Source organism: Palaemon carinicauda, chromosome 7, assembly GCF_036898095.1.
Source record: "Palaemon carinicauda isolate YSFRI2023 chromosome 7, ASM3689809v2, whole genome shotgun sequence".
NCBI classification, from domain to species: Eukaryota; Metazoa; Arthropoda; class Malacostraca; order Decapoda; family Palaemonidae; genus Palaemon; species Palaemon carinicauda.
The window spans coordinates 46,325,530-46,346,166 of NC_090731.1; the positions used below are offsets into that span (position 1 = coordinate 46,325,530).

Genomic DNA, 20,637 nt, shown 5'->3' on the forward strand with positions numbered 1-20,637 from the left:
TGTGGGGTTCCCCTACGGTGGATCTGTTCGCGACAGCCTTGAATTTCAAACTTCTGCTGTACTGCTCCCCAGTCCCGGACCCCAAGGTACTCTGGCAAGATGCCTTCCAACAACGTTCTGTCTGATGAGTTGAAAGACAGTTAAATGTAACTAAAAAAACAATATCAGCGAATCTGAATTCCTTTATTAACTAAAACAAATATTGATACAAACACACTCGTGTGCGTATGTGCAAACACACACACACGCACGAGGAGACACGATCGGCGAGGAGGTAGAGATGGTGACTGCGATAACATACGTAACTTACACTAAGGAAATTTTAATCTAACTTAGCTTATCTATTTTTTTTTTAATTTTTATATTTCACATTTTTTACATTTTTTTTCTTTTGATTTTTTATTTTCACCACTTTCAGTGACGAGTTACGGTATGTTATCGCAGTCACCATCTCTACCTCCTCCCCGACCGTCTCTCTTATTGCGTAGCAATTCTTGCACCTGTGTGTGTGTTTGTGCATACGCACACGAGTGTGTTTGTATCAGTATTTGTTTTAGTTAATAAAGGAATTCAGATTAGCTGTTATTACTTTCTTAGTTTCATTTAATTGTTTTTCAACTCGTTGACACTGTTAAAAATCATATGTACTTTAAACACATTTTTGTTTAATCTCTCTCTCTCTCTCTCTCTCTCTCTCTCTCTCTCTCTCTCGGAAAAAAAAATAATAGACGTAGACGTATCTAACATTATAACAGCGAAGAAGAACGAGAGAGAGAGAGAGAGAGAGAGAGAGAGAGAGAGAGAGAGAGAGAGAATTTTATTTAAAGAACATGTTAATGCTATGTTTAGAGAGAAACAGAAAAAGAGAGAAGTCTTATTTAAAAGAGCTTGTTAATGCTATCTTGGTTTTCTTTGCTTCACTTTTTTCTTTCTTTCTGTTCATCACGCTGGCCTTTCTCACAAATGATCGTTGCCAACAATCTCTTTGTCCTTCATCCCTATCAACAAAAGGCGTTCTATCTCTTCCAGGGTATTGCTACGATGTCTTGTAATAATGGTGATCCCCTTCGATGGTTATTTGCTTTAATGGCTGCCTTCAGCTTGATGATCCTCGAGATCATAGGCCTATTCCGGGCATATTGTTTAGCCATACAGTATCACTCACATGCACACTGCTCTCATGTTTTTCTATAATTTCTTGCTTCAATTCTAATGAAAGAATTGCCTTCTTCCTGTACTGAAACTTAGCTTCTTAGGCACCATGATTATAGGTAAAATCAAAAAGGAAATGTGAGAAAAGGAAGAAAATAAGCACTGTTAATAACAGACCAAACAGAGGACAACCACACGATACACACAAGAACAGAGAACTGAGCACTCGACGCTCAATGGCGTAATGTTTACTTCGGGTGTCAAAATAAAATTCGGGTGTAGAGTAAAAAATTTGCTCGAATTTTACTTCGGATGTTGGAAAATTCGGATGTAGATACGTTCGGATGTAGAGGTTCCACTGTATCTCCACTGCAAGATGGGATAGCTGTTGTGAAAAGGTACCTCCCTTCTTGTTGATGTAAGCCACTACCGTGGTGTTGTCACTCATCACCACCACGGAGTGACCCGCCAGGTACTGTTGGAACTGTTGAAGTGCCAGATAGACGGCCTTCATCTCTAGCAGGTTAATGTGGAGGCACTTTTCTGATTCTGACCATAGGCCTGAAGTCCTGTGGTTCAGAACGTGGGCCCCCCACCCTTCTTTTGAGGCGTCCGAGAACAGCATCAAATCCGGGGGAAGGACGAGAAGAGCCACTCCCTTTCGGAGGTTTTCGTCTGTCACCCACCATTGAAGGTCCGTCCGTTCCGCAGGACCCATAGGGACCAAAACGTCCGGGGAATCGTGACCTTGATTCCACCGGGACTTGAGCCGCCATTGCAGGGATCTCATCCTGAGGCACCCATTTGGAACTAGACAGGCCAGAGAGGAAAGGTGATCGAGGAGACGTAACCATGATTGGGCTGGGAGTTCTTCTCGTCTGAGGAAAGGATCTGCGACCCTCCCCAGCCTTGCTATCCTGTCGTCTGATGGAAAGGCTTTGTGGAGATTGGTGTCCAAGATCATGCCTAGATATACCAGTCGTTGAGATGGAAGCAGAGAAGACTTCTTGAGATTTACCATGATCCCTAGATCTTGGCAAAGTCCCAGAAGCTTGTCCCGGTGTCGAAGAAGGGTCGACTCCGAGTCTGCCAGGATCAGCCAGTCGTCCAGATAACGGAGGAGACGGATGCCAATCCTGTGTGCCTACGAAGAGATCAGGGTGAACACTCAGGTGAATACCTGAGGTGCTGTGGAGAGACCGAAACACGGCACCTTGAACTGGTAGATCTTGTTGTCTAGGCTGAATCTTAAGTACTTCCTTGAAGACGGATGGATTGGGATCTGGAAGTACGCGTCCTTCAGATCCAGTGTACACATGAAGTCTTGTGGTCTCACTGCAAGTCTGACCGTGTCTGCTGTCTCCATGCTGAACGGAGTTTGTTTGACAAACCTGTTCAGAGCTGAGAGGTCGATGACTGGTCTCCAGCCTCCAGATGCCTTCTTTACAAGAAAGAGTCGACTGAAGAAGCCTGGGGAACCGTCGACGACCTATTGGAGAGCATCCTTCTTTAGCATGGTCTCGACTTCTGACCGTAGGGCTAGCCCCTTTGCCGATACCATGGCATAGGAGCTCAACGACACTGGATTCGCTGTGAATGGGACGCGATATCCCTGACTGATTACGGAAATCGTCCAGGAATTGGCCCCGAGTTGCTGCCACCTGATTGCGCAACTTTGCAGGCATCCCCCACTGGTGGACATGCAGGGGGATTGCCAATCCTAGCGTTTGCAGCCTCGGCCACTCCCTCTAGGATTCTTGCCTCCCCTGGAGGACTTTTTGCCTTTCTTGTCCTTGACAGGTAAGGGCTGCTGTTTGGACACCGTCGTCTTCGCTGCCGCTGCCGGTTTCGTCATCTTGGACGGGCAAGGTTGTTGAGGTGCTGGAGGTTTGTAGGGCTTTGTTGTGAGAGCCCTTTGGAGGAGAGAGTCGTGATTGGATTTCCTCCACCTCTCAGCTGCCTGTTCCACATCCTTGGGCTCAAACAGGCTCTTTCCCATAAGGGAACAATGTCTGAGCTTGCTGACTTCGACGACCGAAACCTTCGAATGGAACCTCTGTGCCACCGCATCACGTCGTTTCAAGATCGAATTGGCCCACAAGTTCGAGACTTGGTGGGCCAGAAACTCAATGGTGCGGGTGCCCGAGAGGAGGAAGATCTCCAGGGCCTTCCTGGTGCTTTCCTTGGACAGATCCTCGGATCGCAACAGGATGCCCAGAGACCCCAACCAGACGTCCAGCCACAAAGTAGCCTGCATGGCACACTTCGCGACCTTCTCCTGGCTTAGGATCTCTATCGCCGAGAAAGTCACTTGCCGGCTAGAGAGTCTCTCAAGAGGGACTCCCTTGGTAAGCTCTTCCACAGAGTGGTGCAATGGAAGAGCTAAGCAAGACTCCTCCATGATCTCAAAATACCACCTCTGGTAGACACGAGGAGGTGGGAGGAGCTTGTTGCCAGCAGTGGAACGGCTGGAGGAGGCGAGCTCGGAGAGCTGTCCCTCAACCTTATCCCTGGCACTCTTCACCCCTTGGGACCAGGGCAAAGCCGCACTGGCCTTAGTGGGTTTCTGAGTGCCAAAGACTCGGTCCAGGACCGTGTCCTTGCCCTCGCGAGGAGGAATCTCAGGGTCCGGGAACCCGTTGAGATGCCTCATCAGAGTCAAGACCTACCAAAAGGCATGCTCTGACTCTTGCTGCTCTCCGCCTGGAGAACTGGCAGCGAAGTCTCCCGTCCCCAAAGGCTCTACTTGGGGGGGACACGTGGACGTTCTCCGTGGGTCTCGTTGGCTCTGGTCGAATCCTGGAAGACGACTTTGAGATGGGCTTAGAGTCCTTCGGTTCCCTCCTGGGGGGGGGGGGAACGTGAAGACGACCTGGCTGCTCTCGTTCCTGAAGACTCGCTCGGGAGCGAAACCCTGTGGGAATCGCGCTGGCGCTCGCGCGAAGGAATAATCCCAGGTTCACGCGCGGGCGAATGTTCGCGCACGTGTGCGTGCGCACGGAGATGAAGGCGCGGGCGCGCGGGCGAGTGCTGGCGAGCAGGAGAGTGATGGTGCGCAGGCAAGCGCTGGCGAGCAGGCGAGCGATGGCGCACAGGAGAGCGATGGCGCGCAGGGCGCGCAGGTGAGCGACTGTGCACAGGTGACGGTGCGCTTGGGCGCGCAGGTGACGGTGCGCGTGGCCGCGCAGGCGATCTACGGCGAGCAGGCTCGTGGGCGCGTGTGCCTGCTGGGGAGAGATGGCGCGCAGGAGATGGTGCGCGTGGGCGCGCAGGAGATGGTGGGTGTGGGTGCGCAGGAGATCGATGGCGCGCAGGTGCGCGGTCTGGTGAAGGCAGAGGGCGCACAGAAGGACCAGCAAGCGTAGAAGAGCGTGAAGGAGACTGCTCATGGGCGCATGGGCGCGCAGGATCTCGGAAGCCTCTGGAAGGGCGCACGGTAGAAGCTGGAACCTGTGCGCGCGAAGGTGACTGCGCGTGATGGTGCGCAGGCGAGGGCTGACGGGTGGGCGAGTTCCGAGGGCGCGCAGGAGATCGCTGGCGAGAGGGCGAAGGACGACTCCTCTTTCCTGTGCTGAGATCCGGAGATTGTGGGAGCGCAGGCGAGCGATGGCGCGCAGGTGCGCGCTGGTGAGCAGGTGAAGAGCGCTGGCGAGCTGGAGATTGTGGGCGCGCAGGAGAACGTGGGCGAGCGTGGCGCGTAACAGGATGAGGGCACGTAGATGTGCGCTGGCGAGTAGGAGATCGCTGGCACGCAGGTGAGCGCTGGCGCGCAGGTGAGCGCTGGCGAGCAGGAGATCGATGGCGAGCAGGAGAGCGCTGGCGCGTCGACTCTGCAACAGGAGATCGCTGGCGCGTCGACTCTGCAACAAGAGATCGCTGGCGCTTTGTCCCTGGCATAGGATGTCTCTGGTTCGTTGTCTCAGGAACAGCAGGAACAGGCGAGCGCTTGCGCGCAATTGCGCACGAGCGAGCAGGAGAGCGTGGGCGCACAGGGGATACCTGGCACTTAAAGGACTTGCTCACAATGTGAGAAAACCCCCCGAAGGAACCGGTGCCCGTTGGATAACGGGGTGCGTGGGCACCCACAGCGCGTCAGCTGCCAGGAACGGAGAAGGAAGGTTAGCAGGTCTGGCTGGCCTAGGAGATCGCGAACGATCTGCAGAGGTCCAGTGATGCAGCTGCAACGGTCAAAGCACGACGAGGAGGATCCTCTGCGGGAGACTGCGAGGGCGAGGTGCCGAAGAGGCGCCTCCTAACTCCCTTGTGGGGAGAAGGAAGGCCTCTACGGCGAAGAGGAAGACGAGCCTCTGGGGGCAGCAGGAACACCATCGTCAGTCCTCCGAAGAGGAGTCTCTGTTAGTGAACTCCCCCGAGGGAGAGAATCAGCTGCAGGAGAGACCGTTGGACTTGGCTCCTCCCTCGAAGGATGATCGGAGGGGGGAACCAAGCCTTCAGCAACATCAGCACCCAAGGCAGAGGTTTGACCCAACTCGCTGGAAGCCTTTGCCACAACAATGTCGACGATAGACAGAGGGTCAACCTCCGCTATCACCGGCGACTGTTTGACAGCTACTCCCAACTGGATAAGGTCAAACAGGGTTTCCCTGGAGGGGCGAACCCTTAAGCCCCAAGGAAGCCCAAAGTTGCAACAAATCATCATTAGCAACATTAATAGATAAATCCTCCCCCGGAGGAGGAGGAGGAGGAGCTGCCTCGCTATGGGAGGCAACTCCCTCTCCCGAACCCCGAGGTCGGTCAACAAAAGTACGGCCTACGCTACCACTCGACGGCCTCTCGGGAGAGACCGATCGAGTGGGAGCTTCGGAGGAGGTTCAGGCAACGAAAGAAGAGTCCTTGGAAATTTCCTTCTTCAAGGAGATCCTTGAAGGAGAAAGATCCCGCTTGGACTTCTTCTTTCGGTGCCGGGAAAACCTCTCCCACTGGGGGGTAGACCACTCCCTGCACTCACTACACACTTTATCCTTATCACACCGTTGGCCCCTGCAGAACGGACACAGGTGTGAGGGTCCGTCTCGACCGCCGACATATATGTCCCACAAGGGCGGTCTGGTAATCCGGGGCACTTCCGCATAATAAGGAGAGAGGCCAACTTCCAAACACACAACTGAAAGAAAAAGCAAAAAAGATTAAGGCTGTCAATAAGTGAGGGTGGGAGCAAACACGTCTGTTCATCACCCGAGCCAAAAACAAAGTGAACTAGTTCACCGGTGTGTGAGGGGGGAGGGGTAGCTAGCTACCCCTCCCCTACCCCTTCGCTAACTAGCGAGGGGGTAATAAACCCTCGTTAAAATTCTAATGGCTCGTCATTTCAGCTACGCCGAAAGCAATACCCTATTTAAATAGCGTGGTTTGTATTCGGTTACGAACAAAAACGGATTTTGAGCGATACGAAAAATCTATTTTTGGGTGAGATAGCCATGTCGTCCTGATGGAAGGTTCCTATAGGTAGCTTTATCCTTTAGAAAGCTACCTATAGGAACCTTCCATCAGGACGACATGGCTTGATTGCAAAATAATAATAATAATAATACAGTGATACCTCTACATACGATCTTAATTCGTTCCAGAAACTACTTCGTATGTTAAAACGATCGTATGTTGGAGCAAATATTCCCATAAGAATACATGGTAATTGATTTAATTTGTTCCTCAGCCTAAAAACCCATAATAAATCCTTAATAAATGGCTACACATAATTACACAATACATTAATACAATGCCTGTATAATAAATACATATTACAAACCAAAAAAAAAGAATAATAATAATGAAATAATAAATAAAAAATGGGTTGTAATGTAACACTTTACCTTAGCAACAGGCCAGCGCAGGTGTAGGGACTTCTACGCAGGAGGAGACGGAAGATCAGCGAGGAGGTAGGGACGGTGACTTTGTACGATAACGTGTACGATAACTTACACTAACTTACACTACTACATGAACTTTAACTTAACTTAGCTTATTTTTTTTTCATTTTTATAATTTTATATTTTTTTTTTACATTTTTCTTTTCTTATTTTTAATTTTCATTACTTTCACTTGATTCGATCTTCCTTTTCTTTGCTTCACTTTCTTTCTTTTCATCATGATCACTAGACCATTTTAGAGATTTTTAAAAGAAACTATCGAGTGAAAGTTGCTTTGTACGGCTTTTAAGGTTTTTTCTAAAATGCGTTAAGCAAACATCATCGAACTGCGCAACAACACGGCAAACCTGAAGTTTCTGTGGGTGATGCTTGTCGATGAAATCAACGTGTTGATGATATGCCAACATCTGTTTTATTTCCGCCGTACCTAAGATTTCGCCTACCTCCTCGATCTCCTCCGAATCACTCAACTGCGCTTGGAACTTATCATGCTGCATGGCTTGCAGCTCCTTGAGTTCCTCGGTGGTGAGCTCTTCGTGATGCTCATCGACGAGTTCGGTGATGTCATCTTCATCCACCTCCAGACCCATGGACTTGCCAAGGGATACAATCTCTTCGACGTCTTCCTCGGCGGCAAGCACAGGTTCATTCTCGGGGCCAAAACCTTCGAAATCTCTGGGAGCAACAGCATCAGGCCAAAGCTTCTTCCAAGCGGAATTCAGGGTCCGACGAGTTACTCCCTCCCAAGCCTGATCAATGATCTTTAAGCAGTGCACGATATTGAAGTGGCTCCTCCAAAATTCACGCAAAGTTAAGTTGGTGCTTTGCGTGACATTAAAGCACTGCTTAAACAAGTGCTTGGTGTGCAGCTTCTTAAAATTAGAGATGACTTGCTGGTCCATGGGCTGGAGGATAGGGGTGGTATTCGGTGGAAGATACAATACCTTGATGAATTTGTATTCGTCGATGATATCATCTTCGAGTCCGGGGGGGGGGGGGGGGGGTGAGCGGGTGCATTGTCCAAATAAAGCAAGCACTTCAAAGGCAAATTCCTTTCCTGAAGATACTTCTTGACAGCAGGGCCGAAAACTACGTTTACCAATTCCACAAAGATATGCCTAGTAACCCAAGCCTTAGAATTAGAACGCCATAGAACATGTAGCAGGTCTTTATTAATTCTATGTGCTTTAAATGCCCTAGGGTTTTCGGAATGGTAAACTAACAGAGGCTTAATCTTGCAGTCCCCGCTGGCGTTGGCACAAAGCGCAAGAGTCAACCGATCCTTCATTGGCTTATGTCCAGGCATTTTCTTCTCTTCAGCGGTAATGTACGTTCGACTAGGCATCTTTTTCCAAAACAGACCGGTTTCATCACAGTTGAAAACCTGCTGCTCTACGTAACCTTCCTCCGCCACGATGCTTTCGAACTTTTTAACAAAGTCTTTAGCAGCCTTAGTTTCCGAACTCGAAGCTTCTCCATGACGAACAACTGAATGAATCCCGGTCCGTTTCTTAAATTTCTCGAACCAACCTCAAGACGCCTTGAGTTCCTCCGTCGTAGGATCGGCTGAACTCTCCCCCGCGTCACCTCGAGAGCGCGCCGCCTTCAAGTCACTGTAGATAGCGCTGGCCTTCTCACAAATGATCGTTTCCGTGATCGTATCGCCAACAATCTTCTTGTCTTTGATCCATATTAACAAAAGTCGTTCCATATCTTCAAGGGTAGGGCTACGACGTTTAGAAATAATCGTGATCCCCTTCGAAGGTTTCACTGATTTAATGGCTAACTTCTGTTTTATGATCGTTGAGATCGTCGACATATTCCGGCCATATTGTTTAGCCAGATCGCTAACACGTACACCTCGCTCATGCTTTTCTATGATTTCCTGCTTTAATTCTAATGAAAGCATAGACTTCCTCTTTTTCTCACCACTGCTACTACTTCCTGAACCGAAACTAAGCTTTTTAGGACCCATGATTACGGAACACAGAAAACAACATGTGAAAAGGCAAGATAAAAAACTGTTAAAACTGAGCGAATAGAGGACAACCACACGATGCGCATGCGATGAGAGGACTGATCAAGGTGACGCTCGATTGGCGTCCCTCCGATGTGCTGCCGTCTAGCGGCGTCAACAACAAACTACGCTGCACGCTTTCGAGAAAATTCAACGGGTAAGCGTATTGTTTACGTCGTATGTTGGAGCAACACTTCGTATGTTGAGACAGAAATTTGGTCGAATTTTACTTCGTATGTTGGAAAATTCGTATGTTGGGACAATCGTATGTAGAGGTTCCACTGTAATAATAATAATAATAATAATAATAATAATAATAATAATAATAATACGAAGAAGAAGAAGAATAATAGTAATAATAATAATAACCATTATCCCTGACAAAGACCAAATTGATCAATAACTTACTGAAAAGGGTCAGTCTTTTAAAATGATGCATTTTACGATGAAAGGGAGAACTTATTATCCCTTTGGATTGAAAGGCAATAACATGGATGGATTCCTAGGAGCCATGCTGACACAAGAGAACTCCAAATGTCTGTTTGAGGACCTACAAAAAAGTACCGAAATTAAAAGGACACTTCATTTTCCTCAAGTTAAGGGTGGTTTAAAAGATTCAGTAAACTTTTTATCTGGCACAAGGTATTGGAGAATTTGGTATTCCTTGGTAATGTGAGAGGGAGTTGGAATAAGCCCGCAAGCAACCATCAGCTAATGAAGAAAATTGAAGATAGTTTTCCTGTTCCAGACCCAAAGATCCTCAAAACATGCAGATATGCAGCATGATTTTCATAATTTATCCAAATGTAAAGTAATATTTGAGTTCCAGGATCCTATAGCAAACTTTTTTGCAAAATTTCTCTCATACAACAAACTTTACATCAGTGCCTTGAAAGAGTACAAAAAGAAAGGCTACAGTAGTCATCTGATCCTGACTGTGAAAAATTTTCTTCACTTTTCTTTCTTTTTGTATTTTGTTCTCGCTCCAACTAATATATTAGTTATCACTGACAATTTCGTTTTCGGACTTTACGTTTTCTTCTACCGAAACACAGGTATACATCACTGCGTTTAATGTTGTTGTTGACAAATATGCCATGTTTTCATGACATCACGGCACAGAAGCAAGAGACAAAGACCATACACTTCGTAATGTTGGTTCTTTCCTTAAACTGTGTTTTGAGATAAATTATTACAGTGAACCCTCGTTTATCGCGGTAGATAGGTTCCAGACCCGGCCGCGATAGGTGAAAATCCGCGAAGTAGTGACACCATATTTACCTATTTATTTAACATGTATATTCGGACTTTTAAAACCTTCCCTTGTAAGTAGTACTGTTAACAAACTACCCTTTAATGTACAGAACACTTAATGCATGTACTACAGTACCCTAAACTAAAACAGGCACAAATATTAAAGGCGATTTTATATCATGCGTTTCCTAAACACGCTAAAAAGCACGATAAAAAATGGCAACCAATGTTTTGTTTACGTTCATCTCTGATCATAATGAAGAAACAAACTCATTTAGCGTACACATATATGTATAGGTTAGTTTTTGCATCGATTATATTGATTATACAGTACAGTATGTTGATTTTGTTATTACCAATGTTTTACTTAATTTTTTTTAGGACTTCCAATTGAAATATTTTTCTTTATGACGCAGCCTGAAACGACGGCGTCATAAAGTACTGTACGCTCAGTAAACAACCACGCTCAGAACAAAGAAGGCATTTAACGCGCATGATGAAAGTGATAAATAATGATATTTACAGTAAAAGCATTTACAAAATATACATACATATACCAAGGCACTTCCCCCAATTTTGGGGGGTAGCCGACACCAACAATGAAACAAAACAAAAAGGGGACCTCTACTCTCTACGTTCCTTCAGCCTAACCAGGGACTCAACCGAGTTCAGCTGGTACTGCTAGGGTGCCACAGCCCAACCTCCCACATTATCCAAAATATGTTATTACAAATATAATTTACCGTATCTATATAAAATCATACAGTACATATTGTACGTAGCAAAGCAGGAAAACAATTTACGAGAGAGAGAGAGAGAGAGAGAGAGAGAGAGAGAGAGAGAGAGAGAGAGAGAGATTGTTTTACGTACGTACTGTAAATGTAAATTTTAAACAAAATAAATCAATTTACAAGAGAGAGAGAGAGAGAGAGAGAGAGAGAGAGAGAGAGAGAGAGATTGTTTTACGTACGTACTGTAAATGTAAATTTTAAACAAAAAAAATATGATAGGTTACAACATGTAGACTTTTAAAACCTTCCCTTTAACTTAATGCATACAGTACTAAACTATAAAACAGGCACAAATATTAAAATGTTAGAATATTAAAGTAAAAAATAAAGATTGTTACTGTACTCACCACGAAAGAAGTTCAAGAAAAACTTGAATGATGATGGCGATGAATTTGCTGCACAGTAGAAATGATGATGAAGAAGCTGATGATGTCTTCTACTGTGCAGCCAATGATAGTATTTTACGTCTCTTCAGACAGAGGTGTCTCTTCCTGGGACACCTCTTCAACTTCTTCAATTTCTTCCGAAGGCGTACTAGCAGGAGGAACTGGCTCTTTTTTGCGAGGCTGGAAGAACATTGTGATCGGAAGTTGCTGCTGCTGCTTCTTTTTTCGATCTAAGAGCATCCTGTAGGGAGTCATGATGTCATCGACCTTGTTGGAGAATTGCATAGAACGAACCATATCCTCGTCCCACTCTTGCAACATTTCTTTCACCTCCTTTATATGGTTGCAGACCTTGGCAAGCCGTTCTAGTGTTAAGCCCGTTTCTTCGACATTTTCTTGGGTCTCTTCCTGGGTTTCACTCTCTTCTTCGCTTGCCGATTTCGTCAGGTCTTCTAGGTCTGCGTCAGTTAGCGGCTGGGAATGGCAGTCCAACAACTCGTCGACGTCTTCAGTCGTCATGTCGCCAAACCCGTCACCTCCAATTATGGCAGCCAACTGCACAGATTTCCGTATTGCAGAGTGTTGAATCTCAGCAGGTGTAAATCCCTCGTCGTCGTAAACAATCTGGGGCCACAACTTCTTCCAGCTCGCATTCACAGTTGCAGGTTTCATCTCTTGCAGTGCCTTCTGAATATTCTTCAGGCACGTGGCTATGGTGTACTGCCGCCAGTACGCCTTCAAGTTAAAATCTTCATCCTCATCATCTTGGGCAGCATCCACACACGCAACGAGGTCCGCCAAGGTATTCTTCGTGTAGAGGGCCTTGAACGCCCTGATAAACCCCTGGTCCATCGGTTGAATTAATGACGTGGTGTTGGGTGGCAGGAACTCAACCTGAACGCCCTCACGCGACAGGTCAGTTGCGTGTCCACCAGCGTTATCCATAAGGAGAAGGATCTTGAATGGCAAGTCCTTCTCTACGAGATATTCATTGACTTGCGGGATGAAACACTGGTGGAACCAGTTGGAGGTCAGCATCTTTGTAATCCATGCTTTTGGATTATGCATCCAGTACACGGGAAGGAGATTCTTATTCTTATTTTTCAAAGCGCGAGGATTTTTCGACTTATAAATAAGCCCCGGCTTTAGCAAAAATCCAGCAGCATTGCCACACATCACGAGGGTAACGCGATCCTTGAATGCTTTAAAGCCAGAGGCTTTGGCTTCCTCTTTGAACAGGAAAGTTCGCGACGGCATTCTCTTCCAAAACAAGCCGGTCTCATCCATATTAAACACTTGTTCCGGCTTGTATCCACCTTCGGCGATAATATTCTTGAACGTCTGGTTCACGTAAGTTTCAGCAGCGGCAGTGTCAGCCGAAGCAGCCTCGCCATGCAGGGAAACGCTTTTCAGGGCAAAGCGTTTCTGAAACTTCGCGAACCATCCTTTGCTGGCGGAAAAACGTTGTTTCTGAGGCTGGGAATCAGTGGATGTCCCTGGTTGAGGTTCATCTGCATCATCATCTTCTTCAGCATGGTTGCCGTCGTCGTCTTGAGGTTCCTTTGCAGCAAAATTCTCATACAAGCTCAAAGCCTTTGTTCGGATGGTGTTCGTATCCAAGGCTATGTTCTTCTTTAGGCAGTCAGCAATCCACACAGCTAAAGCACCTTCCATGCGTACGATCGTTTTATTACGCGTGGTAACGACTCGCTTCGCTGATCTGCTAAAGGTGATTGCAGCCGTCTTTCTAATGTTCGCCTCGTCCTTCTTGATATAGCGAACAGTGGATTCGTTGATTCCAAAATGGCGCGCTGCGGCCGCGTAGCTTCTACCGTCTTTCAACATATCGAGAAGCGTCACCTTCTCAGCAATCATCATCATCCTTCGGTGGCGTTTAGGCTCACTACCAGCCTTAGTAGAAGCAGAACGCTTGGGAGCCATTGTACAGTAGGATTTAACAGAAAGTTCAACAAAAAGTTCAACTTAAAACAGTCGCACACAGCACAGATTAAAGTTCACAAACTTAAGAATGTCTACTCAGCGATACGGCGTAAGAGAAAGTGGCCGCGAACAGAGGCTGGAAGCTGGAGATGCGGGCAAAACACCAATCACAGGCTAGATAACAAAACTTGAGTTCTGATTCGTCATCTATCAGCGCTTGAACCAATCACAACCCGTCTTATATGATGCGTAGGTTACCAATTCAAAGTACAAGATACCCCGCGTATACTATACGTACAGTATTAATAATAATAATAATGAATAATGATAATACAGTAATAATAATAATAATAATGATAATAATAATAACAATAATAATTTTATTAACAACAACAACAATAATAATAATAATAACAATAATAATAATAGCTTTACGTATGCTATTTTATTCTTTTGTAGGATGTGTGTCTCTCTCTCTCTCTCTATCTCTCTCTCTCTCTCTCGTACGCTCATTCGAAATGTGATTTTTGCAACAAAGAATATTATTGGATGCAGTACTACGTACGTATACATACAAAAGATTCATGGAAAAGAAGCACTTCCATTACATTTGTAGTACAGTAGTAGCCATCAGCAGCCTTACACCATTCTAATATGGTATGACTGCATCTGATTTGCGTTTCATGTTCGATTTAATTTTACTACGTACTGTATACAGTACTGAATTATCGTATGATCACATTCTCTTTTCGTGTTTTATTTCTTTCTGTGCTGAATTATATATCATATGTAATGCAATGAACAATCAGTAAGAGCAGATATTACTAATTACAGTATTAATGGAATTGCAGGTAACGAAATATCGTATTTGGGGTCTTCAGATATCGCGGTATTTTCGAAATTTCCGGAAAATCCGATATATGTATATAAATTTATATATGGGTTATGGAAAAAACCCGCGAAGTGGTGAATCCGCGATGGTCGAACCGCGAAGTAGCGAGGGTTCACTGTACACTGGTTTGAATATAACTTCAATATTGCTGACTTATAAGCAGCTTTTATCTTTCAGTACCAGTTCATCTGATTAATTTTAGAATGTTTTGCCCATTGCACCAGCCCTGTGTTATTTATTCTTTTAAATTATTAATTTTTGTATGCCAGAATGGGTAAAATTATTATGTAAGTATGTTCCCTTAGAGTTGCAAGATTGCTCTTTGTATTTTGTATAAAATCCTGCCTTCACTTCACTCCTAGCCAAAATTCCTGATTTGGCACCTCAACTGAACAAACCTCATATGTCAGATGCTGACCCAAGTCAGCTGATTTGAACTGAGAATCGGCCCATTCGCTAGCGAGACAGGTCTGGCTCACCCCCAAGACAAAGGTGTTCCTTTTAATCCACACCAATCAGAGGAAGACGGACAGGTCCCGGTTTTGTGACGGTGAGAGAGAGCCCAGATGAACCTGGAAGCTGTGCCAGTGATACCGATCAGCCAGGAAGCGAGGAATACAGAGGGGTAGGCTAGTCAGCGAAAGGTGCAAGCTATTTAACGGCCATTTTTTGGACAAGGGCTACTCCATCAAGTTCTTGGAAGTCAGTGCAGGTAACGTGGCCCCACTTTTATATATTAAGGCTGGGAGAGAACAAAGAACAGGTCCTCACTTGAGTACGTTTATTTTCCAACTGACTTATACAGCTCAACATGTAAGTAGAATACACCAATTAGCACACTACTGAGTTACACCCTGGTCAATTACCACAACTACCAGTTATATATAATTAGGCTTAGTGGTAAACATACACAATACTCTTCCCTTCGTACAAGTAGCTATTGCTTCTGAAATATGAAACAAAATAGACCAACTTAAAATATTAACAATATCAACGTAGAACAGACTAACTTAAAATATTAACTTTTCCCTCCACGCTAATAAATATTGCTTAACAACTTAGAAAAGACCAACTTAAAAGATTAACAACAATCACCGAATAACAAAACAACATGAACAAAACAATAAACACTAAGTATTACAATAATGTAAATAAAACAAAATGTCTTCCACTGAAAATAACTAAAATTACTGTTTTAGGCATTTGATCTGATGGCTTGACCACTTTGTGGCTATTTCACATATTTCCGAATACAGTGCTTTACATAGTCTTTCAAATAAGTTGGTACCTTCCTAGTTCTTGTAGATCTCCTTGGCATAGAAGTAGTGTCTGGCACAGATATATCTGTTAAGACTGCACTGTGATCAGAACTTCCGATAGACCTAGTTGTTGGAAAATCCTGGTTGCTGGGTACATTTAAGTGTCCTTCGCTGTTCTGAGCATTTATGACAGGCCTACCCATTGCTGGTTTACTAACCCCACTTCCAACATGCGTTTTTACGCTATCTGACAGTTCAGTGATTGCTTTATCCTCTTCAACTTTATGTTTACTGTCCTCACCACACACATTGAACTGTGATGCATCCGCTGACATTTCAACTGGGTTCTCCCTGTATGCCGATCCGTCAACTCGACGCAGTTGGTCAATATGTCTTTTCCAGATGATGTCACCCACGGCAACATGATAAGAACATGGACTCAAACGTTCAGTCACAATCCCTGAAATCCAAGTTTCTTTTCTATTTCGATAGTCCCTGGCTAACACAGTATCTCCAATTGTAACTAGTCTCGTTGGTTTCTTAAATAAGTCACCAGATGATTGCTTTTGAATTCTTTCCGATGTGTTTGGACGCAGTAGGTCAAGACGAGTTTTCAACCGTCTACCCATCAATTCTGCCGGTGTGCGCTTGGTAGTGGTATGCGGGGTCGTGCGGTACGCGAGGAGAAAATCACAAAGTTTTTGATTTAATGAACTGTCTTTGCTATCACGTGCTTTCATACCACGCTTGAATGCAGTCTTGAATGTTTTTACAAAGCGTTCTGCTTGACCATTTGTACTTGGATGATATGGTGCAGTGAAGATATGTTTGATCCCATTGCTTTCAGTAAAAGCACGGAACTCAGCTGAAGTAAACTGTGGCCCATTGTCGGAGATAAGTTCATCACAAACTCCATGTTGTGCGAAGGTCTTTCTGATCACCTCTATTGTGCGCGTAGTGCTAGTTGACCTCATACGACAGACCTCTGGCCACTTTGAATATGCGTCCACCATTATGAACCACATTTCGCCTAAGAAAGGGCCAGCAAAATCAATATGGACTCTTTTCCATGGTCCTGCCGGCCATTTCCACGGATTTCCTTGAGCTACAAGCGGAACCGATTGCGTTTCTTGACATGCATAACATGACTGCACTGTTCGTTCAATGTCTTGATCAATGTTGGACCACCACACGTGCATTCTTGCTAATCCTTTCATTCTCACCGGTTCCGCTTGTTACAATGTTATTGATACACAATGCCTCCCAGTCTAATCGAATATGCGCTAACCAGTCCCTTCCGAATAGTGCTGGTCCGTCACTGTGCACAACATAGAGTGGTAATCTTTTAATCCTTTGGCCCTGATACTGAACGTTAACATAACATATTCCTATTACTGGTACGTTGTCTCCAGTGATTGTTTTCAGAACCATGTTGCTAGGTTTTAGCTCCACATGCTTCTTTAGATGACTGCGATACATTCGTTTTGGTATCAAAGAAACTGCCGCACCAGTGTCTACTTCCATCTCCATTCGTTTTCCATTTAATAAGACAGCTACCATTATCTCAGGAGTTTTTGTACGTCTTCCAGGCTGTTTTTGAACTTTTCCTATTGTTCCATTGGATATTTTGTTGCGAACGTTTCTAATTCGAACATGACTGATATCGGTATAATCAGATTCTGAACTTGAATCCGTGTCAGAAACAGTGACTGACTGTGCATGTTTCACCTTTGATGACCTCTTCTCCTTTTTCCCGTACTTGAAGTTCCGTTTGTCCTTCGGAGCATGATCCCCGGGAGCAGCCGTACATTTCTTTCGCAAATGTCCCCTTTTGTGACATATGCTACATTCTGTTTCTTTGTAAAAACAGCGATCAGGACGGTGGTTATTTCTGCCGCAACGCCAACATTCTCTTATTCGTTCGGACGTTGGTTTCACCACTTTAACTTCCTTGGATTCGGATGAATGGATGTTCTGTACTTGTTCCTCAGCCATTTCACAGCTCATTGCAATTTTGAATGCCTTTTCGAGTGTAAGGTCTGTTTCACTGAGTAGCTTCCGTTGAGCAACACGATTGCTAAGTCCTATCACAAACATGTCCCTTAAAACTTTATCCAAAAAACCTTTGAATTCACATTTTTCTGCCAACTTCCTTTGTTCCGTGACAAACTGAGTGACCGATTCGCCATCTTGCTGTTTACGTTGGTAGAATCTATATCTCTCAGCGATGACAATCGGCTTTGGTGTTAAATGCTCGGATATGAGTTTTGTCAGTTCCTGGAACGTCTTCTCAGCTGGTTTGTTTGGAGCAAGCAGTGTCTTGATAAGTCCATAGGTCTTTGGCCCAACGACTGTTAAAAACAAAGCTTTTTTCCTGTTATCTTCGATGTCATTTACAAGACAAAACTGGTTGAAACGTTCAATGTAATCATCAAAGTCCTCTTCGGTTTGGTACTCAGTGATATTTCCAAGATACTGCGCCATTGGTAGTTTATCCTCGTCGCCACTTTTATATATTAAGGCTGGGAGAGAACAAAGAACAGGTCTTCACTTGAGTACGTTTATTTTCCAACTGACTTATACAGCTCAACATGTAAGTAGAATACACCAATTAGCACACTACTGAGTTACACCCTGGTCAATTACCACAACTACCAGTTATATATAATTAGGCTTAGTGGTAAACATACACAATACCCACAGCAAAATTTGCCCATTTTTAAAAGATTTTAATTTTTCGTTATTTAGGTATTGCTGGCTTGTTACACAATTCGGGCCAAGTGAGTGGGATTTTCTTTACAAAATTTAATATATGATTATTTCTTTAGACTAGTAAAGTCTCGGATCACACGACCATGTGTCCGACACCAATTTGATCATTAACTATTGCAAAAGACCTCGAGTCTGGGAGTAAGGATACATTTCATTATCCTTTTACTTTTGCTAAGACCTCTGCATTTCCTAGATTTCTTTTAATCTGGTTTGTTTTAATATTTTGGTTTTGTTAAGATTTCCGATTAAGTATTGTAATCTGTATAATAAAGTAATGAGATTAGGTTATACATGCTCATATCTTTAATCCCTTTATTTGGTTGATTGTGTTTGTACTATAAGTGCTGTATTTAGTTTAGGATAGTTATACCTGAGACATTGAAAAGAGTAAGTGAAACTAGCTGGTGTACGCTTTATTCATTCTCAGTACTTCAAAGGTAAAGATCCTTATTTTAACTTTACTTTAATACGTCCCTTCTCCCATCCATTGCCATTGTCTATATTGCCGTTAATTCCAGTCCAACATCTGACTGAGGTCACTAGAACGGATAAAACATAGAGCCTAATAGTGAGATGGCTTTAGTACTGACACAGCTAAAGTGGGCCATCTAATTACTTAATCCCATTTGGAGTTTTTAGGCATTTGGATAGATGGAGCTTTTCTATTAGAGTGAAGGTTTGTGTTATGCCCTTGAGTGTTAGTGCTCCTATCCTCCCCTGATATTTCTTTGTTGCATGTTGTAGGGAGACATTCCTAGAACAAGTTCCCACTCGATTCATTTAAAAAATAAATATTTCTCCACACTGACACCAAAGAACTACTGCCATCAACGTAAAGTTTTAAAGCAAAGAAACCTCTTATAGAAGCCAGGTGACTACCACCATCTGCATTACCAAAGAACTACTGCCATCAACGTATAGTTTTAGAGCAAAGAAACCTCTTATAGAAGCCAGGTGACTACCACTATCTGCATTACCATTCTCTTCCAATAACCAGTTCATCACTTCTAACTCCACCTTCTTTTGAGTTAAGCAAGTGGAAGAGAAGACAAGTTCAAAGTAAAGTGACCATTGTTAATGTGTAAATTTTACTTTAGTATATTTTAAATTTCTGGCTTTTATAAACTGATAATGGGTCATTCATGGTTTGTCAACTATTGTGTCCGTACGCAAGGAACTTTCTCGGTCCTTGTCTTGATGAGTTTTGTCCTCACGTGAAAAGACAGAACACTCACTTGGTGAGAGATTGCAAGGAGACCGGGCGTGCGAAGACCTGAAGTTTTAAGACCTGGAACGAAGGGACAGAGAGTTATGACCCATTGCCTGTAGAGACCAGAAATGTGGAATTTGCTGCCTGCCGATCATAATCATGAAGGTGTTCGTGGAGCCTGTGTGCTTGAAGGTCTTATGAAAAATGTTCTTATGGAGAGGGTGGAAGATAAGGAGAATCTTGACCTATCTTTTTTTTCTTGCATACTGTGAAGAACATTCTAGCAAAAAGAATGATTGTAAGTCTCCTCATATTTTGCAGATTTCTCTGGGGCAGCTCTCATTGTTCGTCGTGTGATGATGGTATCACCGAAGTGTCTTAGAAACGTGCCAGGGCAGGAGAGGACAAGGGGGGGTGCCCTACATCCTGACAAAAAGTGGTCATCGCAGGACCGCAAGCTCCTGTATCTCGTACACACCTTTAAAGGAATAGCTCTTGTCCCACAAAATCATGCATAGGAACCAGAAAAGTCTCAAGAGATACAGTCTGATCAGTAGTCCTGTGCTCTGGTGATTTCTTCTTCTTCCTTGGGGTGGCGTCAGGCGCAGAAGACGATGCAGGAACAGGTTAGGTGATAAGGGAAGACAAACGAGTGCGCTTTGATTCCCTTTTGTCTTGATTCACATATGTCAAGAATTTCCAGGCTGGAGGAGATCTCTCTGTAGCAGACAAAGAGGGAGGCTCCTCCGCTGCAAAAGACAAAGATATGTCGAGGGGCACCGCATCATGCCTCTTCTCCCCAGGTAGTACAGTTGAAGAGGAATGCACAGCAGGAGGACTTCTAGGTCTTTGCGGCAGTTACGACCTCAAGAAGAGTCTACGCCAATGGGGCACCCTTGATGCCTATGGAAGGCTACAATTTACCAAGATCAATGGCCTTACGAGAGTCATCGTCAGTAGGCACAACAATGGGAGTACTTTGAAGAAGATGAGGGGGGGGTAATACCTTTGCTGGGGAAAGGCAATACTCTTGTCACACTTAAAGCACTTGCCTGGCCAAGGCGGGGTTATATTG

At 44.5% G+C, this 20,637-nt stretch overlaps 1 protein-coding gene across 1 annotated transcript in view; it reads right to left on the minus strand.

Annotated features, from left to right (window-relative positions):
- Window positions 1-20,637, minus strand: part of LOC137644275 (probable ATP-dependent RNA helicase DHX35) — a 97,850-nt gene that overhangs the window by 29,368 nt on the left and 47,845 nt on the right. The window lies entirely within an intron of this gene.